Source organism: Malaclemys terrapin, chromosome 1 (assembly GCF_027887155.1).
Source record: "Malaclemys terrapin pileata isolate rMalTer1 chromosome 1, rMalTer1.hap1, whole genome shotgun sequence".
NCBI lineage: Eukaryota > Metazoa > Chordata > Testudines > Emydidae > Malaclemys > Malaclemys terrapin.
In genome coordinates this window covers 193,075,164-193,102,778 of record NC_071505.1, presented here as the reverse complement: position 1 = coordinate 193,102,778, position 27,615 = coordinate 193,075,164, and the positions used below count along the sequence as shown (strand labels likewise).

Below are 27,615 nucleotides of genomic sequence, written 5' to 3'. Positions count from 1 at the left end.
TTGTTCATGGCTAATTAACTTCCATAAGTGATATAATCAATCATTTCTAGCTCTTCCCTAAACATATAACTAAGCTACAGGGAAACAGCATAGTCCTGTGAACACATAAAAGAGAGTTTTGGAAAGAAATATTTGCATCTGAAAACTCTTCAAGGCTCTTTGTAACATATAGCACTCCAATTTCAAAACAGTCAGTGGAAAACAGGAGGCAATTCACAAATTCAGCATTCTAGCATTAGGCCCTGACCTGTGCAAACACAGGAATCAATGGAGCACAAAACTCAAGAAGTTTGTTTACTGTGAACCAAGTTCAGTCCAGATGGAGATTAAGTGGGAGTACATTCAGGACGGAACAAAACCCACAAAGTGCAGGAGAAGGTTGCCTGTGCCAGTTTGATGAGGCAAATAAAGAAACACAGCTTCCAGGACAAGACAGTGGTTGCGTAGTGCAAGGACAGGGGATGTTACAGTAGTAGTTTCCAATAACAAAACTTCCTGCTCTAAAAAAAGCCCACTGTGCATCCTTTGTGCTTTTGGCAGGTCATACAACAAACATTGGTTTGTTCCATTGTTTTGCTTAAAAAGAAGCTTTAATAAGTGTTTCTTTTTTATGAACCACAGGAAAAAAAAGTTCTCCCTTGTAACTACTTAAAAGAAACTCACAGGAAACTCAAGACCTATTTGTGGTGGGGGGGTGTGCCTGCCCAGGACAACAACATAATTGTTCAGTGTTGTAACTTTCCTGTTATGTCAATAAAAGAGAGTTTTGTTTACTAAATACACTGATAATCAAATTACTGTTTTTCAGGGGGAAAGTAATTGCAATTTTATTTGTATTGTCACACTGTAATTCATTCAGATTTTGTTTTAATCGTTAAAGCTCATTTTCCTTATTTTAGGCTCAGTTTTAAAATATATAAAAAAAAAAAATAGGACTGCACTGGTGATCCCAGTAGGAGACCTTTTATGTGACAATCAAACCACCACACACACTGTGCAGCATGTCCAGATAAACAGAAAAAAAAAAAAAAAAAAAAAGACCAAGTGATCTTAAAAAGAACTACAGGAGGAAGCAGAAAAAGCAAAATAAAACACAGCAGCATATGAGCAACTGCTGTTTAGACAAGCCCACAATTCAAATGGTGCTGCCAGAGAAAATACAGCGTATGTAAGTATATGCAACATGCAGTGTAAAACTCATTAGGAAAAAATGCACGCCATATAGTCAAGAGGCTCCATTGCCCACATCAAGCATTACCATGATAAGATATTGATATAAAAAGTGCCTAAAATCTGTCCTGATATCAATCCTATCTCCTCTAAAGCTCACTTCTCCGTAGTCTCTGCTTCCATTCATGAGAAGTGATGGGTTACAATTAGTTCTCTGCCACAAGCAGCTTTAATCCGCTAAAGGCCAAATTGTACCTGGACTTTGAGGCCATGCAGCAGAGTAAGGGCCAGCCCCACTCCCCTGTGCAGCCTACCAGCATTGCTGCTTCGTGTGCAGGGGGCAGAGCAGGCTCCCCAGAACTGCTACCTCCTGCCAGTTGTGCAGTTGTGTGAGGCGTGGGTGGAGAGAGCCAAGGACCTGCCCTCTTCCCTCAGGGCACCAGTTAGTGGAGTTGAGCTGTTGGGGGAAGGAGAATGCTGGGCCTGTGAGGTGGGAGGGTCCCAGAGCTCGGGCATCTACACCGCAATTAAGCCCCTTTGCCTAAGCCCCGGGAGCCCAGTGTAAACATACCCTAGTGGGCTATAGCAAAACAGTCTCCTCCAAGAGAGCAGGGAGGAGCCAGGGAAGGAACTGTGATTCGAAGGCATGATTCTTTCTCAGGGTTGCTCGTGGCATGGAACAGTTACAACATGTGCTGCCTCTTCCAAAGACATCAGATTTCAGTTTAGCTGTAAGTGACCTACAGAATGTTCCAAGTAACCTCCCATTCACCCCTTTACTCAAGCGATCTGCAAGTCTGTCCCCGACATCCCCAGCCTTTTCTCCACTTCTGTGGTGGGGATTTACACATCTGTAGGTTGCTGGATCTCCCTTAGCTTAAATACGAATTATAATGGCTTCATTCTGGTTTTTGCTAGGCTCCTCTCTTGATTTGTATTTCTATATTATCTCAAGGCTCTCAGCTCTTCAGATACTTCCTTTGGTATTCTGGAATGGATCCCATCTGATCTTGGACTTTTTTCTGACTTCCTGCATTTTCCCTGTTACATCATCTATTCCTGCACAATTTTGAATTCCTTTAGTATATTTCTTCCTCTCACAGGAAATTCATGTTGGTTTTCTCTCACTATAAAAGTACTTCCTCTGTTTGGTGTCATCCTAGCTGCATGAATAGCGGAACAGAAGCATTGCCATACTGTATCAGACTAGCAACCCATCTAATCCAGTGCCAGATGCTTCAGAGGAATGAACCCTTGAGTAACCAGTTATGGGATAACCTGCACCTAAGGTAAATTTTCTCCAAACCCAAATAGTTAGAGATTGGCTTATACCCTGAAGCTTGAGGGTCCCCTTCCAAAGCTCTTGGTTTTTAAAATGTTCTCTATTTTAATAGGATAGTCTTGTTACTCAGATAAATATCGAATCCCTTTTTGGACCTGCTAAACTCTTGGCCTCTGTGATATCTTGTGGCAATGAGTTCCACAGGCTCACTGCGAGCTGCCTGGATAAGTATTTCCTTTCTGTATTTGCCACTTTCCAATGTCACTGAATGTCCCCTTGTTCTTGTGGAGATTAGAGAGAAAGACTGAACAGAAGTTGCCAATCAACCTTCCCCCTCTAATTCAGAAAATATCCTTTCTGAGATGAGGTAACCAATACAGAATCCCAAATGAGGGCAAGTCACTGAGTTATATAATGTCATTATATTTTCCTTAATATTCTCCATCTCATTCCCTATGCATCTTTATATACAGGCATCTTAAAAGATTTCTACAGGGTGACTTCCTTACATTTGGAATTTTTTAGTTCTGTCTTGATTCCCTGCCCAGCTTTTATTCTACTTCTTTTCCTTTCAATTTTTTCCTGAATCAGCAAACATTCCTAAAACAACAAATTTACATTTTTTCAAAGAAACATTCCCAATAACAATAACATGCTAGTTGTAAGGGAGCAAACTAGTTGATTTATACTGAAGTGAAAACTACCAAAATTTAGCCAAAATACCCTGTTAAAAAAGAAACCAAACCCCACCCCAATTCTAACTACAGAATTAATTGATAGCTTAAAGAAACAGTAGCATAATAAGGGAAGGGAAGGACGAGTCTGATATTTATATTGTACTGTCATGCCCAACAGTTAGCCCCTCCAGATTTCTGGTAAGAACTCTGGATCCACCAGAAGAGTGATTCCCCACCAGAGTGCATACTGGTAAAGGACTTGAATGCACACAAGATCAAGAAAGCTTAGAGTTATGTACCAAACCACTGACAATCAGTATCTTGATGTTAACACTGACTCCAAGGGCCACATTATCAAAGAGCTGAGACCCACTTGCATACACACTAATGTCCACACCGTACAACTAGAGTTGCTTGTTTAGGACCTACTTGAGCCTACACAAATCAATTAAAGAAGACAAAAGCATTATTTGGTCAAATGGCCTCAAATGCCTCCTTTCTTATCCATCAGATATGCTTTGCCAATGGAGCCTCCCCCACTCTCCTCTTGGATATAAATGGCTAAAACTTACATTGCTCTTTTAGCCATTGTAAGCTACCAGCATTTGAAAAAAAGAAAACAAACCTTTTTCGTCTTGAGATCTTTGACAGGTCACACATAGGGTTGCCTGGCATCCGGTCAACCCCGGTTGAAAAGGGACTCTGGGGACTCTGGTTGGCACTGCCAACCAGGCCATGAAAAGTCTGTTCGGCAGCGCAGCAGGGACCCGGGGCTAACGCAGGCTCCCTACCTTCTCTGGCTCTGTGCTGCTCCTGGAAGCGGCTGCCAGGTCCCTCCGGCCCCTAGGCGCTGGGTCAGAGAGGGACTGCGAGACTCTGTGTGCTGCCCCTGCCCCAAATGCTGGCTCCACAGCTCCCATTGGCTGGGAACCGCAACCAATTTGAGCTGGGGACAGGCAGCGCTTGCAGGCACGAAGACACCGCACAGACCTGTCTGGCTGCCCGTGTGCCTAGAGGCCGCAGGGACCTGGCGGCCACTTTTTTCTCTGAGCCAATGTAAGTGATGCCAGGATCCCATAACCCCACCCGCACCCCAAACCCCTCATCCCCGGCCCCACCCCCAGCCAGAGCCCTCACTCCCCCCACATCCTAACCCCCTGCCCTAGCCCAGAGCTCCCTTCCACACCTCAAATCCCTCATCCCCGGCCCCACCCCAGAGCCTACACCCTTAGTTGGAGCCCTCACCCCCTCCTGCATCCCAAACCCCTCATCCCCAGACCCATCCCAGAGCCCGCACCCCCAGCTGGAGCCCTCACCCCCCCCCCGCACCCTAACCCCCTGCCTAGCCCAGAGCCCCCTTCCACACCCCAAACCCCTTGGACTGAGGTGGAGATGGACATAGGAGACGGAAGTGTTGAGAGTCTCTGGGTTAGGCTAAAAGGGGTAAAAAACAAGGGTGATGTCATGCTAGGAGTCTACTACAGGCTACCTAACCAGGTGGAAGAGGTGGATGAGGCTTTTTTTAAACAACTGACAAAATCATCCAAAGCCCAAGATTTGGTGGTGATGGGGGACTTCAACTATCCAGATATATGTTGGAAAAATAACACAGCGGGGCACAGACTATCCAATAGGTTCTTGGACTGCATTGCAGACAACTTTTTATTTCAGAAAGTTGAAAAAGCTACTGGGGGGGAAGCTGTTCTAGACTTGATTTTAACAAATAGGGAGGAACTCGTTGAGAATTTGAAAGTAGAAGGCAGCTTGGGTGAAAGTGATCATGAAATCATAGAGTTTGCAATTCTAAGGAAGGGTAGAAGGAAGTACAGCAAAATAGAGACAATGGATTTCAGGAAGGCAGATTTTGGTAAGCTCAGAGAGCTGATAGGTAAGGTCCCATGGGAATCAAGACTGAGGGGAAAAACAACTGAGGAGAGTTTGCATTTTTTTAAAGGGACACTATTAAGGGCCCAAAAGCAAGCTATTCCGCTGGGTAGGAAAGATAGAAAACGTGGCAAAAGACCACCTTGGCTTAACCACGAGATCTTGCATGATCTAAAAAATAAAAAGGAGTCATATAAAAAATGGAAACTAGGTCAGATTACAAAGGATGAATATAGGCAAACAACACAGGAATGCAGGGGCAAGATTAGAAAGGCAAATGCACAAAATGAGCTCAAACTAGCTACAGGAATAAAGGGAAACAAGAAGACTTTTTATCAATACATTAGAAGCAAGAGGAAGACCAAAGACAGGGTAGGCCCACTGCTCAGTGAGGAGGGAGAAACAGTAATGGGAAACTTGGAAATGGCAGAGATGCTTAATGACTTCTTTGTTTCAGTTTTCACCAAGAAGTCTGACGGAATGCCTAACATAGTGAATGTTAATGGGAAGGGGGTAGATTTAGAAGATAAAATAAAAAAAGAACAAGTTAAAAATCACTTAGAAAAGTTAGATGCCTGCAAGTCACCAGGGCCTGATGAAATGCATCCTAGAATACTCAAGGAGCTGATAGAGGAGGTATCTGAGCCTCTAGCTATTATCTTTGGAAAATCATGGGAGACGGGAGAGATTCCAGAAGACTGGAAAAGGGCAAATATAGTGCCCATCTATAAAAAGGGAAATAAAAACAACCCAGGAAACTACAGACCAGTTAGTTTAACTTCTGCGCCAGGGAAGATAGTGGAGCAAGTAATTAAGGAAATCATCTGCAAACACTTGGAAGGTGGTAAGGTGATAGGGAATAGCCAGCATGGATTTATAAAGAACAAATCATGTCAAAGCAATCTGATAGCTTTCTTTGATAGGATAATGAGTCTTGTGGATAAGGGAAAAGCAGTGGATGTGGTATACCTAGACTTTAGTAAGGCATTTGATACGGTCTTGCATGATATTCTTATCGATAAACTAGGCAAATACAATTTAGATGGGGCTACTATAAGGTGGGTGCATAACAGGCTGGATAACCGTACTCAGAGAGTCGTTATTAATGGTTCCCAATCCTGCTGGAAAGGTATAACAAGTGGGGTTCCACAGGGGTCTGTTTTGGGACCGGCTCTGTTCAATATCTTCATCAACGACTTAGATATTGGCATAGAAAGTACGCTTATTAAGTTTGCAGATGATACCAAACTGGGAGGGATTGCAACTGCTTTGGAGGACAGGGTCATAATTCAAAATGATCTGGACAAATTGGAGAAATGGTCTGAGGTAAACAGGATGAAGTTTAACAAAGACAAATGCAAAGTGCTCCACTTAGGAAGGAACAATCAGTTGCACACATACAAAATGGGAAGAGACTGTCTAGGAAGGAGTACGGCAGAAAGGGATCTAGGGGTTATAGTGGACCACCAGCTAAATATGAGTCAACACTGTGATGCTGTTGCAAAAAAAGCAAACATGATTCTGGGATGCATTAACAGGTGTGTTGTGAGTAAGACACGAGAAGTCATTCTTCCGCTCTACTCTGCGCTGGTTAGGCTTCAACTGGAGTATTGTGTCCAGTTCTGGGCGCCGCATTTCAAGAAAGATGTGGAGAAATTGGAGAGGGTCCAGAGAAGAGCAACAAGAATGATTAAAGGTCTTGAGAACATGACCTATGAAGGAAGACTGGAAGATTTGGGTTTGTTTAGTTTGGAAAAGAGAAGACTGAGAGGGGACATGATAGCAGTTTTCAGGTATCTAAAAGGGTGGGATCTGAGTTGCTACAGAGAATTCTTTCCTGGGTGCTGGCTGGTGAGTCTTATCCACATGCTCAGGATTTAACTGACCACCATATTTGGGGTCAGGAAGGAATTTTCCTCCAGGGCAGATTGGCAGAGGCCCTGGAGGTTTTTCACCTTCCTCTGCAGCATGGGGCACGGGTCACTTGCTGGAGGATTCTCTGCACCTTGAGGTCTTTAAACCACGATTTGAGGACTTCAATAACTCAGACATAGGTTAGGGGTTTTGTTACAGGAGTGGGTGGGTGAGATTCTGTGGCCTGCGTTGTGCGGGAGGTCAGACTAGATGATCATAATGGTCCCTTCTGACCTTAAGTCTATGAGTCTATGAGTCATAAGGAGGGGGGAGAAACTTGTTCACCTTAACCTCTAAGGATAGAACAAGAAGCAATGGGCTTAAACTGCAGCAAGGGAGTTTTAGGTTGGACATTAGGAAAAAGTTCCTAACTGTCAGGGTGGTTAAACACTGGAATAAATTGCCTAGGGAGGTTGTGGAATCTCCATCTCTGGAGATATTTAAGAGTAGGTTAGATAAATGTCTATCAGGGGATGGTCTAGACAGTATTTGGACCTGCCATGAGGGCAGGGGACTGGACTCGATGACCTCTCGAGGTCCCTTCCAGTCCTAGAATCTATGAATCCCTGGCCCCACCCCAGAGCCTACACCCCCAGCCACAGCCCTCACCCCCTCATGCACCCCAACCCCCTGCCCCAGCCTAGAGCCCCCTCCTGCATCCAAACTCCTCATCCCTGCCCCCACCACCAGCTGGAGCCCTCACACCCTCCTACACCCCAACCCCCTGCCCCAGCCCAGAGTCCCCTTCCTGTACCCCAAACCCTTCATCCCCTGTCCCACCCAAGAGCCTGCACTCCCAGCCCAGAGCCCAGACTCCCTCCCGCACCCCAACCCCCTGCCCCAGCCTGGTGAAAGTGAATGAGGGTGGGGGAGAGGGAGGGAGGGAGGAACAGGGGATGGAGCGAGCCGGGGCAGGGCCTTGGAGAAGGGGTGGGGCATGGGCAAGGCCTCAGAGAAGTGGGGGTAGGGGGCGGGGCAAGGGTGTTCGGTTTTGTGTGATTAGAAAGTTGGCAGCCCTAGTCACACAAGGTTCAGTGGGTTGTACAAGTGTCTCAGAAATTCTCACAACTTTGTCCACCATCCCTCTGGACTACACAAGTGCCGCACGGTGGCAGGTTCTGCTCTGTGACAGTTGACCAGCTAGACCCTCCTCCATGTTCCAACACATGGAATCAGAAAGGTGGGCAGTTCCTGAAAATGAGCTCCTCACCTTCTCCAGGCTGCAGCATCCAGTAATAGAGCCTTGTCACCTGAAACCCTGGACACTTCCAGCGACTGTTACTTCTAGGCTCCTGGCTGGGCTCCAGGCTGGAGTAACAGTCTCCTCTACAGCTGGGACCAGGGAAGGACAGGCTGGTAGCCCATGTGATCAACAGAGCCAATATTTTTTTTAAATTAATTGCTTTTTATTTGTAAAAGGGCTGGACCCTCATGCCTATAAATATATCTGCCTGTGGCTGATAGATCAGTTCCTGAAGCTAGCCATTTAATAGCCTGTCCATTTGCCTCTCCCCAACCACCAGTTGATACTAAGGCACATAAAACAGAATCCAATGGATGATATGAATAGCTCTCTCTGACTAACCTTAGACATGCATCTCTCAGCGAAGGGAGTAAAACATCCAAATCCAGTCATGGTTTTTCATAAGTTTTTCTCTGCCTGACACATTTGGTCAGTCGAGGAAGAGGTCAAATCAAACAAGTCTTGGGTGTTCCATTGTGTCCAGCAGATTCATATCTCTCCAAGGGCCTGATCAGGGTCATTGCTATTGATTTGATGTGTAAGATGCTCTGGTACCACAATGATGGGCCGAAGAATAAAAGAAGATAGATAGATAGATAGATAGATAGATAGATAGATAGATAGATAGATAGAAAGAAAGAAAGAAAGAAAATCCATCCAAGTCAATGATTCCGTTGGTTTCAATGGGCTTTAGATCAGACCCCTCAAACAGGTTTGAGGAACATAGTCCCTGCCACTGCCCATGTCCAGTAGATAAACAGAGGTTTTTGCTGTCCACAGAGCTATCAATCTAGAATCCTTCATGAGCACCATTTTTTTAAACAAACTAAACGGTTACTAAAGTTTGTTTTTCTGTTGTATGAAACAAGTTATAAAATGCTGCTGGAACAGAGAAAAACATTTATGCAAAGCATCACCAGAAACCTGTTATGTTCAAACTTTTTTATGAATGACTTTTCCTCAGTAACAAAATGTTCAGAACTTTTTTATGTGGCTCTTGCTGGGATATTATTTTTTCAAATTCCTTAAGTTCAAAGCGCTTTCATCTTTACTCTTTATTAGCATAGCCAGGCATTCTGACTCCTAATTCCTGAGCGGTGCTCTGCCCTCCCATCACCCTTCCTCTAGTTCATGCTGTGCAAACCTTACCTGTCTCTTTAGGAGGGCAAGTCTAAACAGACACTAGTTCACTATGAAGTCACACTTTCCATTTCTGAGGCTCGGAGTGCTGGAATTAAACGACAGGTTACAAAGAGCCATTATCAGCTGAACATGCTTATCATCATAATACTTAGCACTTCCCCACTGTATCACTTACAGCTTCAAAGCACTGTACAAACACTATTTAATGCTCACAACACTGCTGTGAAGCAGGCAAGCATTCCTAGCCCACTTTATGTAGGCAGAAAGGAGCAGAGAGAGAGGCCAATGTCTTAGCCAAAGCTGCATAACAAGACAGTAGCCAAGCCAGGATTAGAACTCCGAAGATCCTAGATTCTACCCATTTTTTGTCCAGTAGGCTTTGCTGTATGAGGCTCCCCATTTCTTTTCCCCTTACCTTGTTAGTGTGCCCTCCTGGGGTCCTCCATCCCCATGCTCTCTTCCCACTTCCCTCTGGGGTGTGTCTTTTCCCTGTGAGGTATTCCTTGGTGTGCTGTTTTCCCTTGTCCTGGGAGGTATCCCCTTCCTGTCCTGCCCTCCTTAGCTCTTTGAACTAAAGGGGCTCTACCTATTTGCATGTGTTACCACCACAGTATATTGGTCTCTTACATGTTTTATTTATTGCTTTACGAGTCTCTTATGTTAGGCAAGGCTGATAGCACCACCTACAGTGAAGGTGGTCTGACACTTCCCATTATCACACCCTGTTTTCAGTTATAACTTTGCCAAACTTTAACCATTTGGGCTCAAATTTTCCATGCTGGGGGTCTGCTGCAGGGTGAATTATTTATGGGAGCTTCAGCCAAAATGGTTCAACCATTTCCAAGAATGAGGCTAGGGGGAAATATGTTGTTTTATGTAGCAGCAAGTGTCCATAGTTCTGGGGCAGCCCTGTTGTGTGGCTGGCTTTGGGGATAGAGACCTCAGGGCTTCCTGGGTCCATGGTTCCAGGGCACCTCCTCTCTGGCATGGAGCCGGGAGCCTGGAAACGCTGGGAGCCCCCACTCTAATTATAGCTTGGATCCAGTCTCCATAGCAAGTAGCCTGGAAACCTTGAGGTTCCCAGGGCTTCTAGGCTTTCCAGCCATAACCTGGAAACTGGGGGATTCTCAGGACTTCCCAGCACGGAGCTGGGAAGTCTTGGGATGGATTTCCTGAATGCAGCTCCTTGGCAGCCCCATCCTACAGACTGCCCTGGGATGTGGAGATCAGGGCTTCCAGACTGCCAGGCCAGCTGGTTCCCTGGGTTGGGGGAGACATTTGGCCTGTCTGTCTGGAAGTCCTGGCATTCCCAGCTCAGGTAGTCCGTGTAGCAGGGCGGCGCCTAGCCACAAATCCCTGTAATCCATTCCCTGGCAGTTTGTGGTGAAACTAACAGGATTCTTGTCAGGTTTACTGCTGCTCACTCCTGAATCCTATCAAGATTCCTGTCAAGACAAGAATTCTATCAATTTCATGCAGCCTAGGGGAGCCTTTTTCATTTCAGAAACACTCTGAGTCAGCATTTTCAAAAGAAACCATTTCTGGAGTTTCAGGTTCACAGGAAAATGTCAAAACATGGTTTTGGTCCAAGTCAGAATGAAAAATTTTTAAATGTGAAAATTTCTTGTGAACTAGGCCAGCGTTAACAAAGAGCTAATTTCTAAGCAGCCAGAGCGCTACTCAAGGTGCTTAGCCCTCTTAGCACACTTCACTGTGAGAAACAATGCAGATCAAAGACTTTACCACAACAGACAATGCAAAGGACTTTATGGTGTGGGACAGTGAAGGGGACAGCAGTTCATTGAATGGACTCTCCTTAGTAAACCTGAATGATTAAAATGGGTTAGGTGGTGGTACCTCCAGGCAGGACCAGGCAAGCTGCTCCTTTGGGACTGGAGGAGACCTGCAAAGAGACACTTGGACTACTGATTCCAATGAGTGGATCTTGGTGGATGGGTGAGGTGGTACAGTCAGGGGACTCCCATAGCAGGGGGGACGGAAGTTAGGCAGACTACGGCCAAAGTTACTGAAATGGGTTAGGTCTATTTGCACATACATTCTGGTGCTGCGTTTTCTCAACTGGGTTCTCTTTCCCATAATAAAGATTTCCTTCTGCATACGCAGTTGCAGAGAGCTTGTGCACAAGACAGCTCAGTCTGTTAATGGCTAGGATGCATTTAACTTTCCCAGGTTTCTGGGAGGGGGCTCGAGACATCAGTTTAGTTATTTGGCGAGAGGGACCCTACTTATATTGAACCTGGCTCTTATTGCTGCTGTTAACTTCCTGGCAGAAGGGTTACCTGTGTATATACCTTAAGGGAAGCTCACACTGTTGCTACTGATGAGGACTAGGACTGGTACCTGCCTCCCTTGCTGTATGCTGCAGAATCAGAGACAAAACTAGAAGAGGAAAAGTCCCAATGAGAGGTGGAGGCATACAGTGCAAATAGCCAGACAGATAATGAAGCAGAAAGAAAGGCAGAATTTGCTTCTTAGACAGCTTCTGCACAAAGGGACCCTCTGCTGGCACCTGGGGAGCAACAGCACTAAACCCTCACACAGGGCTTGTCTTCACTACCGTGCTAGATTGGCGCCACTGCATCAAATGCTCTCCTGGTGACATAATTACTCCACCTAAATGAGAAGCAGAAGCTACGTTGGTGGCAGAGCATCTCCCACCAACGTAGCACAGTGTAGACAGCGCTTTAAGTGGATGTAAGTCGCGTCGCTCGGGGTGGTGGTGGTTTTTTTCACACCCCTGAGCAACGTAACTTATATCGACTGAAGTGGTAGTGTAGACAAGCCCTCAGTCTCAGCTGCCTCGGAACCAGAAATGGGGCAAATCAGGACTCTCCCAGGCAACCTGGGGCAGCTGGTAAGTCAGGCTTGATTTTTGTTAAATGCTGATGCTCAATTTTGCTAAATTGATAAGGATTGTTAATTCTGGATCTCAGCCTCTGTGTAAGCAGAAATATTACTGGTCAAAACCTTTATCCAGGGGCTCAACAACCTGGGGGGCAAAAGAGGGGGGGGGTGAGACAGTGGCCTCCAGTTGCAGGCAGATTATTCATCCAGTTGTAGGTTGGACACTCCTGTGTAAAGTTTGTCACCCTGTCCAGGACTGATATAAAATCAGGCATGGTTTTGTACAGTATCATTGCGACGTGGATGCACCGAGAACATCATTTTACAGGGCACGCTGCTCCACCCCTGCCAGCATGGCCTCACCATTGCACCCTGGGATAGAGACTTTTATCTGTGATATTTCCACTTGGTTTATACCATGTTAGGTGTTACAGTCGCTGAGCTCCAGAATTAAACATCATCATCCATTTAGCAAAATTGATCACCAGCCCTTAAACAGCAAGTCAGGCTCATCCTGTGATGTGACTGTGCATGTGAGGTCATGCTGCTGGGGGTGGGGCAGCAAGCTCTGCAAAATGGCATCCTCTGTGTGGTGTGACTGCACAGCGGCAGGGTTGTGACAGCAGGGGTGGGCCCACACCACTCCGGAAGTTCATGCAACCGAGCTGGATGTCCTGTATTCTGGGGATGCGTTAATGGCCACCCTACCCACTTTGGCCCCTGACCAGAGCAGGACATTTGAGTGGCATTGTGCCCCCATACACCAGTTTGCAATGCCACTCACTGGACAGCCAGGCCAATTGGAATATCACTGCAACCCCATGTGCCTACTTGGTCCCCCAACTTTTGTAGTCTTTCTGGTGCCCATGGGCATGGGGGCCTCCCAGCTGCTGGGGAGCAGTGGAGCAGAGGATACCTGGAATTCCCAGCATAGTTTGAGGACTGGAGCCGGGCTTTCAGTGCTTTCTGGGGAAGTGGAGATGCAGAAGGAAGATGGGATCTGGGGCTCCCCGAGCTGCCTACCCCCTAGTGAGGATGGTGCTCTTCAACTTGACTGCCTCACTGAGTAAGAGCATGGAGCTGGGTGTGGGGGCAGAGAGACTGCGGGGCTGGGTGCAGGGAGCGCATGCACTGAGTGAGTCTGGGGTCACAAGAAGGGAGTGCATGTGGAGCTGGGTGCAGGGGGACGAGCACAGGTCTCTAGGTGCAGAAGAAGAGAGCTTGGGAGAAGGTTGCAGGGCGGGGGAGGGAGAATCCTGGTCCCCTCCTCAGGAAAATTCTGGTTGTACCCCTGTCTCTATCCATCTGCCATACCTATACTGCCCCCATTACCACATTATCTGAGTACTGTATTTATTAACAACACCTCAGCGAGGTAGGGCAGTGCTATTATCCCCCTTTCCAGATGGGGAAACTGAGGCAGAGAGAGAGAGGCTAAGTGACTTGTTCAAAGTCACACAGGGAGTCTGTGACAGACAGGGCCAGCTCTAGGTTTTTTGCTGCCCCAAGCAAAAAAAATTTTGGCTGCCTCCCCACCCCACTGCACCCTCCTGCCGCCCCAGCCCTGGGTCACTGGTAACTTGCTCCCAGGGCAGATCATTCAGCAGGAATTTTGGATGTGCACAGAACACAGACAGGATTGGTTCCCATATGGTTACAGAACTGCAGTAAAGTGGAACAATTTTCAGCTTGTGTGATTGGAGGATATCTGGATGCATATTATAAGACTGTCCTACATAAACGAGGAAAAGTTGAGGTGCCTTTATTACTCTTTTGTTCCATTCTTTGTTTCTATGGGGAATTTGCCAATGCAATATCACGGTCTTCCTTTTAAACAAATAAAACTAAAACTTAAAAATAATAATATAATAATAATCATAATCATAATAAAAAAGCAATGGCTGTTGAAAATAGCAATTCCAGTCCTAATAACCACTGGGAAGCATTTCTTGCTCAATTTATTCTACTTTTTCCTACAGCAAGTTACAGTGGCTCAGTATATTTGATTTGGGAGAAATGAAGTAACAGCTGCCCAAATTGAACTTGAGCACTCCTGAATTTTGAGGGTGTTCAAATCTGGAAGGCAGGTGCTGGATTCCCTTTCTGAATATTAGCTAAATCTGGAAAAGAAAAGTCAATTTCTGCTTCCATGGCTCAGAAGTGTAAATCCTCCTACATGCCTCGTACTGTATCTAAAGCTGCCCAGTCTAGTAGAGCCGCCCCTCCCTTACTTTTCATTTTAAATTCTAGTGGGATCCAGGTACTTGCCTTGCTAGGCTTCAGATAGAGAGGTGCAATGTCCATTTAGTTCACCTGATTCTTTCTTTGGGGGAGAGCCCAGGGCTGGGGTGGCAGGAGGTGCGAGTGCAGGGGGGAGAAGAGCCCAGGGCTGGGGTGGCAGGAGATGCGGGTGGGGGCCAGAGCTGGGGCAGCAGGGAGGGCAGGTGCAGGGGGAGGAGAAGAACCCAGGGCTGGGGTGGCAGGAGGTGCAGGTGGGGGGGGGGGAGAGCCCAGGGCTGGTGTGGCAGGAGGTGCAGGTGGGGGGGGGAAGAGCCCAGGGCTGGGGTGGCAGGAGATGCGGGTGGGGGGAGAACCCAGGGCTGGGGCAGCAGGGGGGTGCAGGTGGGGGCCAGAGCTGGGGCAGCAGGGGGTGTGGGTGGGGGATAGTCCATGGCTGGGGCAACACAGGGGTGTGGGAGGAGCCCAGGGCTGAGGTGGGGGGCGGCAAAAAACCTAGAGCTGGCTCTGTTCCTACCATTCACAGCAAGCTGCAGCATGAGGTTTCAGTTCTACACTCCTTCCCCCCTCCCTTTCCTGTTAATTGCGGCTGAGGGAATGCTGGGAAATGTAGTTCTTTCTCTGCTCCAGGGCTGGCTCTATAGGCAGGGAGCTAACCAAGGAACTACAGCTCCCAGGGCTCCCTGTTGGTTCTCAGCTCTCATGCTGGATTCTTGCACCCCTGCAAATTTGCCGCCCCAAGCACCTGCTTGCTTTGCTGGTGCCTAGAGCCGGCCCTGGTGACAGAACCCAGGCCTCTTAAGCCAGCACCCTAACCACTGGACCATCATTCTTCTCCCCAAACCTTTGAAATCTATTGCACGTTACTTCTCACTATACATACCTAATGAATTATTAACGTTAATAGGAATAGGCTCTTTGATGTTCACTTCAGCCATTTTCTACTTAGCACCATTCCTCCTCCACACAAGCACATAGTAAGAGACACTCCCTGCCCCAAACTCCTCAGAAGCCAAGTAGACAAGGCAGATAAAGATTGAGAAGACAAACAGAGGCACAGCAAGGTAAAGTGACTTGCCCAAAGTCCCACAGCAGGTCATGGCATAGTCAGAAAGAGAATCCAGGTCTCCTGGCCCGCAGATGAGTGTTCAATTCACTGGCTAACAATGCATCTAAAATTAACTAGATTACACTAATTTTTCATGTTTCCATTTAACTTCTCAATGATTTCAACCCAAACCAGCTTTTCCAATGCAGCATTGTTGCAGAGCAGAGAAAATGTATTTTAAAGTGTGCCGCTCTCTGCTGGGAGCATAATTGTTAACACAATTGACAACTCGGTAACTCACAACAGCATTAACTTACCCTGGGCTTTTCCTAGTCAGGAGTTCAGCAAGTAGATGAGGAAGCAGACCAGAGTCTGTCCTAGGCCCCAGCAACACTTATTGAAATGCAGAGTACAGTTGCACCTAGAGGTATCACTTTTAAATGGGCAGGGTTTCTTCATTGTAAATAAATTAGGAATAAACAACCACTTGGATGACTCAGAGAATTCGTATGGGATACAAGAGCTTTTTTAGGTCATTGGTTCAGTACTGGCCCACAGGCACTAGTAGTGATCAATGTGTTACCATCTGTTTGGCTTTCTAGGAACTATATACAACCAGAACCTAGCTGGTGTAAATTGGGGTAGGTCCGTTTACTTCACTAGAACTTGGACAGTTTATAACAGCTGAGCATCTAGCTGATAATTTGTTTAGGTCCCAGAATAATTGATCTGTCGTTGCAGGATTTTGCCCAGGGAAGGCTGCCGTGTCCCCTCTGTCACCAATTTCAGTTATTCTTTCTTTCTCTCTTTTAACAGACCAGACCTTCGTGCTGCTACATCTCTCATGCTTACTGTCTCTCCAGCGGAGGTTACTATATGTGGCCCAGATCATAACCCTCCAGGGAAAATGCTACAAGGGTGCCGGGGCCTCCACAAAGTTCCCCTCACGGATCCTCCTGTCAGTTGGTCAGGGATTTCCATCGAGGAAAGGGGGGCTTGGTCCCCACAACTGAGGATCTTTGGGTGTCAATGGAAGTCAAGACCGTGCACTGCCCTTGAAACCCTCCTTAAAGAGGATTCCATAGCCTGGGATGGGCTTTACTCCTGAGTTTGCTCTCCATGTGCTTGGGGAAGGAGGCAGGAGGAGTAATGCATGGCTTGACCAGGCACAATCTGTCCTTAAGAACTAACATAGTAAATCAGTTACACTTTGCCATGCTATAGGAGGCTTGGCTGTGCTTCCATATATTGGGTCATTCATACATGCTCTGAAGAGCTCTTTCTTTTAAGTAGTTGCCGTTAACTATTTGCTAATTCATTTCACTGCTGCCTGCATGTGCTCTATTACAGTCAAGTTGGGGTTTGTTTTTTAATTAGTCTCAATACACTTGCATTTATAGCAGAGGGTAGGTGTGGCAGCAAGGTACGGCTCACTGGAGGGTGTCAAAATTTTGCTATGGCAGCTTCTGTAACAAACTCACTCCTTTATTCCACACCTAGAAGGCCTACAGCATCATCAGTAGTGAACAAAGGGTAGGTGGCAGTACTACCCAGAGGAGCCCCTCCACCCCCCGAACACTCACTCTCTCTCCAAAATAATTTTATTTTACACACTATAATGAAAATACCAAGCACAGCTCTGAAGAGGGCTTAGAACAAAGTTTATGATGAAATAAAAACATTACATCAACCTGGAAACATCTTCACAAAATCAAATTCTCCTGGTATACAAGAAGCACAGCATGCTATTTAAAACCATACTACAGCTTCGTAAGGGAAGAAAAAGGGCAAGGAGTACAAAGTCCTTCATTAAAAGGTCAGTATATTGCTGGGCCTTTTGGTCAGCTCAGCTCTAATATAGATAGAATCTAAGCTAGTTGGGGAAATACAGCATATTCTTTCCCAGAAACGGGAGAGACCCAGTCACACTACTAGAGTTTTCCATCGCTGAGAGCTATGGGCCAGATTCACCTGTACGCTTCAGCTGCTATGCAAAATAGCAATAAATCTAACATCATCTGCTAGTTAAATCAGATTTATGGCTGCTTTGCATGACCAGAGCATACCAGTGAATCTGGTCTTATGATTTTACAGTATTATAAAGTGTGTTTCCAAGAAAGGACGACTCCTCTTGTCATGGTTTCATCTCAAAACTTGTTTTCTCAGGAAGTGCTTGTGCTATGCAGAAGAATTCCATTGCCTGTGTGAACAAGTTCATGCTGTGGAAGGGCAGATGATAAGACAAAGTATCTTTTTTCCCCATCTAAGTCTATTAGATTTTAAAGCAAAGCTTTAATTTCATTCTGCTAAACACTAACTCGGGCCAGGTCTACACTACATACTTGCTTTGGTATAACTACCTTGCTCAGGGGTGTGGAAAATTCACACCCCTGAGCGAGGTAGTTATACCGAATTAACTCCCATCCCTTCCCCATGTAGACAGTGCTTTGTCAGTGGCAGAGCTTCTCCCGCTGACCTAGCTACCACCTCTCGCAAAGGTGGAGTTACTAAACCGACAGGAGAGCTCTTTTCTATTGGCTTAAATCGTCTTCAGCAGCAGCACCACAGCAGAGCAGCTGCATTGGTGCAGCTGCACTAACACGTTTGTAGTGTAAACCTGCACTCACTTACCACATGACAGCATTCTGCTCTAAGCTCAGCAACTAAAAAACCCAATTACAGCAGAATTTCACTAATTTGCATGAGCAGCTAGGAAACACACTACAGGTTACTACGGTCTGGGTGAAATTTACTCCTGTATAGTTGGCCAGTACAAGGTCTATGTGCCACTTAAGCTACACAGGCATAAGTGGGAAGTAAATGGTGCCTTAGGCTTCATGCTGGTCTTTTGCACAGGGGTGAATTTCATCCTTTGTTAATGAGTAAACAGCCATGATGAAAAAATAAAACTATTTATATTTTCAAAATCAAAAACTGGGACACTTGTGTAGACATTATTTTTAGGGCTGCGACATAGCCATTCAAAAGATAAAAGTACACAGTGGGTAAAAATGTGGCTGCGCTGAAGTGAATGGCAAAACTCCCACTGTCCTAAAGGGTGAAACCCTGGCCCCCTTTATTTTGAAAATGTGTGCTGCTGTCATACTGCCAGCTTCGGAGACAGCAGCGACACATGCATGTTACTCAGAGTGGAGGATTTTCTTGCAGCTATTTTGGGTTTTGAATGAGCTGATCATGTATTACTGAATAAGCATGTTGAACACTCACTCCGAGTTAAAGAACAGCTTCAAGGATGGCCACTCTCGTTTGAGTTTTCGTTTTAAACTCCAAATGTTGTAAAGCACACAACCACTTGTTCCCTTGAACTGTTTGTTTCTAGTAAACACAGAGCAAATTCCACTCTTTAGCTCTTAAACAGACAAACATGTGAACTGATGCAATAAAAAACTGGTACTGTCTGGTGAAATCAGGACATGGAGTCACCTTACAGATGATGCATCAGTACATATACTTTGTTCATTTATTCTGACCACCTCAGGTTAGCTTTCACTATGTATAATAGCACTTCAGAAGATAGTACTCTCTTAAATAACCAGTAGTGTATTTTGTAAAAGTAACTTTTGGTGCAGTAGCAGGGTCTACACAGACCTATTAATGTGCAGCACGGTAGTGTGCTTTAGAAATTACATCCCTGTCATGTGCATTACCCCACCATGTAGACATGTCACTGGTAACATGCTTTAACAGTGCAACACTCATTTGCTGCATCTTCGTTGAGTAGTGGATTGAGAACGAGCAGTTGCAAGTATGAGCAGGTTTGCCTATTAACCAAGTGTTAATTTGTGAGGTATTGCTGGATCTAGTCTTGGTTTGGAAACATCTGGTTTTGAATACACATTCCTCTGCACTTCTTGCCTACAGAATTGCTAGGTTCAATTAGGAAAAGTCTTTAGATCGTGACAAAAATGGAACTTCTGAACTGACCCTTTGTGATACCTTAGCCATATCACTAATGTCCAATACAGGGCTCAGAGTATCCTCTTTGAGCTAAATCTTCAAGTTCTTTGTCAAAACGCCCACTGAGTTTTGCTGATGGGCCAAACAAACATGCAGTTCATGTCCCCAAAGAGGTCCCTCTAACCTATGAGTGGCTGCTAACTAAAGCAGTGCAAAGGGGCTATAGCAGAATGGAGAATTGGGCCCTAAGCCCAGACTGTCAAAGGTACTGAAGCACCTAACTCCCAATGGGAGTTCCACGTCTAAACACCTTTGAGGATCTAGGCCTACTGCTCAACTCCGGCAGCAGCTGCTGGGGCATATGCCACTGAGCCCTCACCATCACCCACTTGGATAATGGCTTAAAGCTACAGTCTGAACTTATAATGAGCACTGAAATAGTTACACTATGAAACTAATGGAATGATATTTAAAATGCCAATGGCACTGTCAAATTGGGGCAGTAGTGCTTGTTTTCAGTACCAGCTGAGTGTATTATTTCAGGGCAATTTTCTGTTTCTTTCCTCACCAGTTTATGCATGTGATCAATTTATGGTTTAAAAGGCTTTCTCTCATACACACACACACCCATATATGTTTTCCACTGAAGACTGTGCTTTTTCCTAGACCCACCCAAATTCCAGTACATAACTCACTTGTGTGCCAAGTTTTCATATTCTCCATGCAATGAATGGAAAAAATGCCTTTCCCCCCCACTTCTGCACATTTCTGGGGAGAGGAAGGAAAGGCCTCCAGAAGAATTTGGTTATACCTGTTGTTTCAGAGCAGAAACATGAGAGGTCCACTGTTAATGAGAACATTCTAGTGCTGCCTGTGGAAGGAAGTTTATGGTGTTGGAATCCCAAACTATTTGATTGTGTTTTCAAGCCATAAATATAGAGTGCTACAGAGATTTTTTTTAAAAATAATTATAAAGTGAAAATAATATAAACTACTAGATTGTGTGGCTCCCTGCTCTGTTTATACAAAGTATTCCAATTACACTCTTGAATGCATTGATGTTTTATGAGGGAGGGTAAACAAAAATCAAAGCTCAGTGGGGAGAAATATTAGGGAGCTTTATAAGGAAATGGTAGCTTGCAGCTGTAACCTTAGAGCCTCCCTTTAATCCAATATGGCAAGGGATTAGAAAGGGTTTGTGAAAGGTGCTGGACTGACAGCATTGCCGTCCTCTCCTTATCCACAGTGCAGAAAGGAGAAAGGCTGCAGCACTGTGGGCTTCCCCACACTGCCACAATTGCTGCTCTAGAGGGAATCATTTTTAGAGCTGAAGGGGTTCACTGGCTGCACTCCTCTTCAAGCCCCACACTATCTCCAAAACTAACTGGAATGCCTATGGTGTTCTGAAAGGCCTGATTCTGTTACCTTTACTCACACTGCACAGTGGCCCCACTGAAGCCAGTGTCCCAGTTCACCCCCATGGTGGTAAGGCCCTCAGGACAGGCTCTGGGGGAGGAAATCTCTGCAACCATTTCCTCATGGACAGTGAGGGGGGTGTCAGCTTTCCTCCAACTCAAACCTGATGATTCCCAGGCTATCTGCTGGAGGTCAGGGCCATCCACACAGAGCTCCTGGGCAGTATGGCTTCATTGGACTGGGCTGCAGTGGCCACTGGGATCCAATATGGTGTGGTGCTCTGTGGAAAAGATAATACAGCCCCAGGCTTCTTATTTTCCAGGTAAACTCCAGGGGAATGGAAAGGAATGTGTATGTCCCCTTGGTCCTTTGCCCATTTTCCCACTGCAGTCTCTGCCCCTCCCGCAGCAGAGACACCCCCCCCGTCCCCAGACCTTCAGAGAGATCATCACGGATTCCAGAAAGGGAAAGTGCACGGTGGGTACGTGCAGATAGGGAAAGGGACTGTCAGCATCCCTTCTGCATGGGTCATCTCAGGGGCACTCTCTGAGCCAATGGAACTATTTGTGGAACAAGTTACTATTCATCCTAGGTAAAGGTAGCAGAATCCATGCCTAAGCTCTTTATTTGGGGGGATAACTTTGTGGTATTCAGTCCTAATTTATTTTCTCTTCACTTTATGGTTCCTTAGGAAACCCTTGTAAAACCTGTGCTATGCTGCCCTGCAACATACTTCAGAGAACAATGATACATTCCCAAAAAGATAAATACCAACCTGTTTTTCAAAGTCAGCATATCTATAACTTCACTGAAGGGAGGTTGTATTGCTTGTTTATTTACACTCTATCTTATCTTTATTATTGTTTCTTTATGATCCTGTCTCAGCTCAAAAGTTCAATGATCTTATGTACTAGGGAACTTGAGAAAGTCTAGCTTTGATCACTGAAGAATTAAACTGGATATTTCTTTCATGTTCTGTTGAGACATAGGTTTGTTCTTTTTTCAGAGCTCCCCAAATTTATTCTTAAAACTCTACAAAATTCAACAACTTGAGTAATTATATTAAATTATTTTTGTCTTAACTTTTCCAGATGCCAAGAAGGTCAGAAGCTACACTTTGATGTTTTCCAAGTCATCTGCTTTACCAGAATAGCAAATATGACCCTTCCCCAACTACCTTATTATGTCACTACTAGGTGTTTGGTTGACAAGGATAACTTATCAGGCTTTTGATGGCTTCATAATGTGTATCACAGAAGAGAACAGAGAAACATTTAAATTTAAACATGAGAGCTGGTTTCAGCGGTTTTTCTGCTGAAAATTTCAATGAAAACAAATTATAACTTTTCAGATAAAAATTGAAAATTAAACTATGCGGCTGAAAACCAAAATATTTCTAGTCAGAAATGCTACCGCAGTGACTCAGAGGAGCTGTAGTTTGAATGCCTGATGTTTCTGTTCTCTTGTATAGGCCAGGCTCTTTGGTCTCCCTTCTTGGAGAGGGGAAGTAGTGGATCATAGGAGTCCTGGTCCATAGAGAAGAATGGGGTCATGAGAAAACCAAACCACATCCTCGCCATGAGACACACAGCAGCATTTCCTGAATCAAAATGTTTCAGATTTCAACTGAAAACATTTTGGTTTTCAGGTGTCTTTTTGGATGAAAAATGTAAATTTTCCATCAAAATCAGAGACTTTTAATGAAAGATTTTGTTTAATTGTAATCCCAATTTTTTTGATCAGCCCTAGTAAACAGCCATATGTAGTCTCATTGACTGATAATCCTATATAAAGGTAGCTTTTATTCTGTCATCAATTGTTAAAGAGAAGTGAATCTAACAAGGAGTTCTGAAGCTTAAGTTGTGAGGTACTGTAGACTAAAATACTACATACTATTACAAATCAATAAATGTAAGGAAATCTTTTCTTGTTTTTACTACATAGCACACTACGAGTCACCTACTCTTGGTGATAGATAATAAAAAAAATAACTAAAAAAGACCCATGAGCTTTAATTTGCAGTAGTGTATTTCAGTGGAATCTGTTTGTAACCACAGTGATGGATGAAAGACGGATCCAGTCCTCATGCTTCAAAGAGGCACAGAGTACTGTGTTTCCATTATGGATTATGCGAATGATACAACATTCTGTCATCTTTGATGCAAATATAACATCAATCCAGAGGCCTTCATTTGTCCCTGTGTTAGCAAAGTGGCACCCCTGGGAAACCCATGATTTACAAAAGGAACATTTTCTGTGAGATACAGCATCCTTTGCTTCATTCATTAAATGAGTAAAACTCCTCCCTTTCTGTTGGCAGCTAGACACTACAATATAGCCAAAATCCATCCCTTCCTCTGTGAACCCACTGCCAAACTCTGGTTCATTAGCTAGGTGTTTTCTAACTTGCCTACTGCAACCATGTGTTCTTGGCCCTTCTCCTCTACCTTATGGCCTAGCCATCCAAAGTGCTCCTGCAACGATAATTTTTCTTTCCCATTATTCTGATCACGACTTCCTCTTTCCTCAGTGCTTGCACAGCCTTCCCTTCCATTACTGCACAAAAGCATAGCTCGCCTTCAAAGTTTCCCATAACTCTGCCTTCATCCACTCCGACCTGGCCTCCCACTTCTTCTGATTCACTTCTGACTGCTCCTTTTGTCTCCTTTGCTGATATATCATCTGAGATTTCTCTCCGACCACTCCATGTGCCTGGAACAGCCTCCCAATTAACATATGTCAAATCCCATCTCTGGCTGCTTTCAGAACAACTTCCCAAAACACATCTGGTTTGATGGAAGTATTCCAGCTATAGTAGCTACATGCCACCTTATGTTTGCCTACAGTGTACCTGTATCTCTTGTTTGTGCTGTATCATACTCCACTTGTGCTGTTAGATATGAAGTTCTTCAGGGCAGGGATTCTGGTCTTTGACTTCAGCACTGTATAAATAATACATTCAAATTATGGACCACATTCAGAGCTGATGTAGATTACAAGTGGCTTAGTAGCTTGGAGGTATGTCTATTGCTCATGAAGACAAAGGACCTACCTTCAAATCCCACAGAAGCCCCATCAGGTGGATAGAGATAGGGCTCCTATAGGACATCAGCCTAGATCATCTAAAAGTTTCTTCTGGCCTTCACATCTATGAGTTTAAGTTATGTATGTGTAAGTTATGCACAGAGGAGGCAGAATAGAAGGGCATAACAGGAAAACAACTAACTGAAAATATAAGATAAGGTGTGGGGATGTATCTTATGGTTTTCCTGCCCCAGTTCACCCCCTCTTCCATCTCCTCTTCATGTAAACTGTACCACCTTAGACTCTCTTGTACTGACTTACTGATACATAACTTACATCACTGGGAAGAATGCAAAAAAAGGCAAACCAGTGTTGGCATTAAGACAGAGTAACAGACTGCAAGACCTGCCTGAATAATTCAGATGGACTTTCAGGACCAAAGAGTAATAGAAATAAGGTATGAAAAAGACCTGTTAAACCATCTAGCTCCATCCCCTACCGAAGTAGGGTCTCACAAATCTAATGCTGTATAGGACTCGCAGCTCTCTAATCCATGATGAGATCTAGGGCTTGGCTACACTTGCAAGTTAGAGCGCATTAAAGCAGCCTCAGGTGCCCTAACTCCTGATGCATCCACACTGGCAAAGCATGTAGAGCGCCCGGACTCTGAAGCTGGAGCACTCCTGGTAATTCACCTCCACGAGAAGCATAACTCTTGCTGCGCCCCAGCTGAAATGCCCAGGTGTCAGTGTGATCAAGCTGTTGCATTACTGCACTGTGATTGGCCTCCGGAAATGCCCCATAATCCCCTGAAGTCAAGGGTCCACTCTTCTCATTGTTTTGGAATCGGCTGTAGGAATGCGGATATCCCCTTTCAAAGCTCTGTTTCTGAGCATGCTTATCTGCTCTGGGACAAAGTAACCATTAGTGTGGAATGCTGTTGCTGTGAGTGTGTGTGTGAGAGAGAGAGGCGGGGGGGAGGGGGGTCTGCTGCTGTCTGAACTTACAAGACAGCATGCTGACACACTCTCAGCACCCCAAAACACACTGTCTCTCCCTCCACATACATACAACACACTCCCTGTCACACTCCACACCCCCATTTGAAAAGCATGTTGAAGCCACTTGCATGCTGGGATAGCTACCACAATGCACTGCTCTCTGTGGCATTGCAAAAGCTGCTCATGTGGCCACACCAGTGCACTTGAATCTGACAGTGTGAACACATGGCAGAGTTTTCCCTGCTGCTTTCTCCGAAGGCTGGTTTAACTCCCAGCTCTTTACATCTGCAAGTGTAGCCATGCCCCAGATGAATTTACTTTTACGGTGAGTGCACAACTGTTGAAAGACTGTTCTCAGAGAGTAGTAATCAATGGTTTGCTGTCAAACTGGGAAAGTGTATCTAGTGGGGTCCAGCAGGGGAGAGTCTTGGGTCTAATACTACTCAATATTTTCATTAATGACTTGGATAATGGAGTGCAGAGTAGGCTTACAAAATTTGCAGATGACAGCAAGCCGGAAGGGGTTTCAAGCACTTTGGAGGATGGAATTAGAATTCAAAGTGACCTTGATAAACTGGAGAATTGGTCTGAAATCAACAAAATGAAATTCAATAAAGACAAGTAGAAAGTATTGCACTTAGGAGGGAAAAATTAAGTGCATCACAACAACAATTGGGAATAACGGGGTAGGTGGTAGTACTGCTGTAAAGGATCTCAGAGTTATAGTGGATCAATAATTGAATCTGAGTCAACAATATGATGTAGTTGCAAAAAAGGCTAATATGCTGGGGTGTATTAACAGTAGGGTGACCAGATGTCCTGATTTTATAGGGACAGTCCCGATATTTGGGGCTTTTCCTTACATGGGTGCCTATTACCCCCCACCCTCTGTCCCGATTTTTCACACTTGATATCTGGTCACCCTAATTAACAGGCGGGTTGTATGTAAGACACAGGAGGTAATTGTTCGGTTCTACTTGCACTGGTGAGGCCTCAGCAGGAGTGCTGTGTCCAGTTCTAGGCACCACACTTTAGGAAAGATGTGGACAAATTGGAGAGAGTCCAGAGAAGAGCAACTAAATTGATAAAAGTTTAAAAAAACCTGATTATGAGGAAGGGTTAAAAAAAACTGGGCACGTTTTATCTTGAGAAAAGAAGGGTGGGAGCTGATAGTCTTCAAATATGTTAAGAGCTGTTATAAAAGGACTGTGATCAATTTTTTCTCTGTGTCCAGTGAAGATAGGACACGAAGCAATGGGCTTAATCTTCGGCAAGGGAGATTTAGGTTAGGTATTAGGAAAAACTTTCGCAATATGAGGATAGTTAAGCTCTGGAAGAGGCTTCCAAGGTACATTGTGGAATCCCCATCACTGGAGGTTTTTAAAGACAGGTTGGACAAATACCTGTCAGGGATGGTCTACATTTACTTTGCCCTCCTTCTGCACAGAGCAGGTGGACTTAATGACTTCTCAAGGTCCCTTCCAGCCCTCATTTCTATGATTCTACATGTATGCAATTACAAAAATGGTATTGGCTGTTTTTAGTAGCACATTTCATTGCAAACTCATCCAATTCCCTGTCCACTATCAGCCCTACCTCTTTTGTAACATCACTTTGATCTCCCCAAAATGATATTTGTTTCTTAATTCTACCATTGTTTCTTAGTGACATTTGCATTCACTGAGAATTAGCCAATAACCAATAAGAAAAAAAGACAAAATTAGAGCCAAGCACTATCACCACAAGCCTCTGACAGATGCTGCTCTGCACTCTCTGTCTTTGCCTTTCATCTTAACATTTTCAAAGTTACTGATCACCCACGAGTCCCATTGATTTCAACCTTAGTTCTGGATGCTCAGCAGATGCTGAAAATCAGGTCCATTATTTTCTAAGGCTGAGAAACAGCAGTCTGTCTGTTGTTCAAGCCTTTTTTATATATTCCCATGTTAATATTTCAGCTCTGACAGCCTGTGTTTTTAAGCAATGTACTTTAACTGATGTTTTCAGAGGTTATTGCCCTCTGTGGCACTTTCACCCTTGAACAGTGAAAGTTACTGTAACAGCTTCAAATGATTAACTAGTTTCATAAGACTGACTAATGTATCTAGAAGTAAATGGTTTGTTTTGTTTTTTTGTTTTGTTTTCTAGCCATTACTCAGAAGCTTTCCAAGAGAAATGTGTTCTTTAAAATCTCCACTCTTAAAACTGTAAGTCTACAAAATCATGACTACACTCAGCAAAAACAAAACTCTGTTACAGGATACGAGGAGGATGTATCATTGGGACTGCTCGATTGAACTGTTTTCTGCATTCCACTAAAGGACAAACACAGACAAATGGCATCAGGGTAATATTTCCAGTTCTCCATCACACGGGAGTACTGAATATGATGTTGCAAAATTAATGCAAACGTTATTTTGAAGCCTTGAAAGTCAAGTCACAACTTGTCTATTTTATATTGGAAAGAAATAAATCAAGACCAAAGGGCAAATTTTGTGTTTCAGAAAATCCAATTTTACCCTGCAGTACATTCTTCAATTGCAACAACACTCCTGAAAAGGGATGAACTCAAAGGGCCACATACCCTCGAATCCTGTAGTGGCGCTCACATTATTGCGTATGGAAGATGCACAAGGGAAGAGAAGTATGTAGCTTTAAGTATGTTGGTAGAGTTAGTTCAAGAAAAGCAAGGATATGAAGAAAAATAAGACAAACTATTGGGGCGGGGGGGAAGTAAGCATAGTAAGCACAACTGCACTATTGTGTTTGCTTTTTAATTTATCTGAAGTTGA

The 27,615-nt window shown here is 44.7% G+C and overlaps 1 protein-coding gene across 8 annotated transcripts in view; it reads right to left on the bottom strand.

Annotated features, from left to right (window-relative positions):
* Nucleotides 1-27,615, bottom strand: part of KCNJ15 (potassium inwardly rectifying channel subfamily J member 15) — a 40,878-nt gene that overhangs the window by 7,532 nt on the left and 5,731 nt on the right. For 2 of the 8 annotated variants that reach the window (XM_054049079.1, XM_054049087.1), the window contains 2 exons: nt 23,650-23,740; nt 9,320-9,398 (listed from right to left, as the gene is read on the bottom strand). The exons of 3 other annotated variants lie outside the window; for them this stretch is intronic. The gene's annotated coding sequence lies outside the window, so the exon portion shown is untranslated. Of the gene's footprint in view, nt 1-8,512; nt 8,589-9,319; nt 9,399-23,649; nt 23,741-27,615 lie in introns of those variants that run through there. 3 more of the 8 variants (XM_054049096.1, XM_054049072.1, XM_054049123.1) reach the window with 3 other exon arrangements.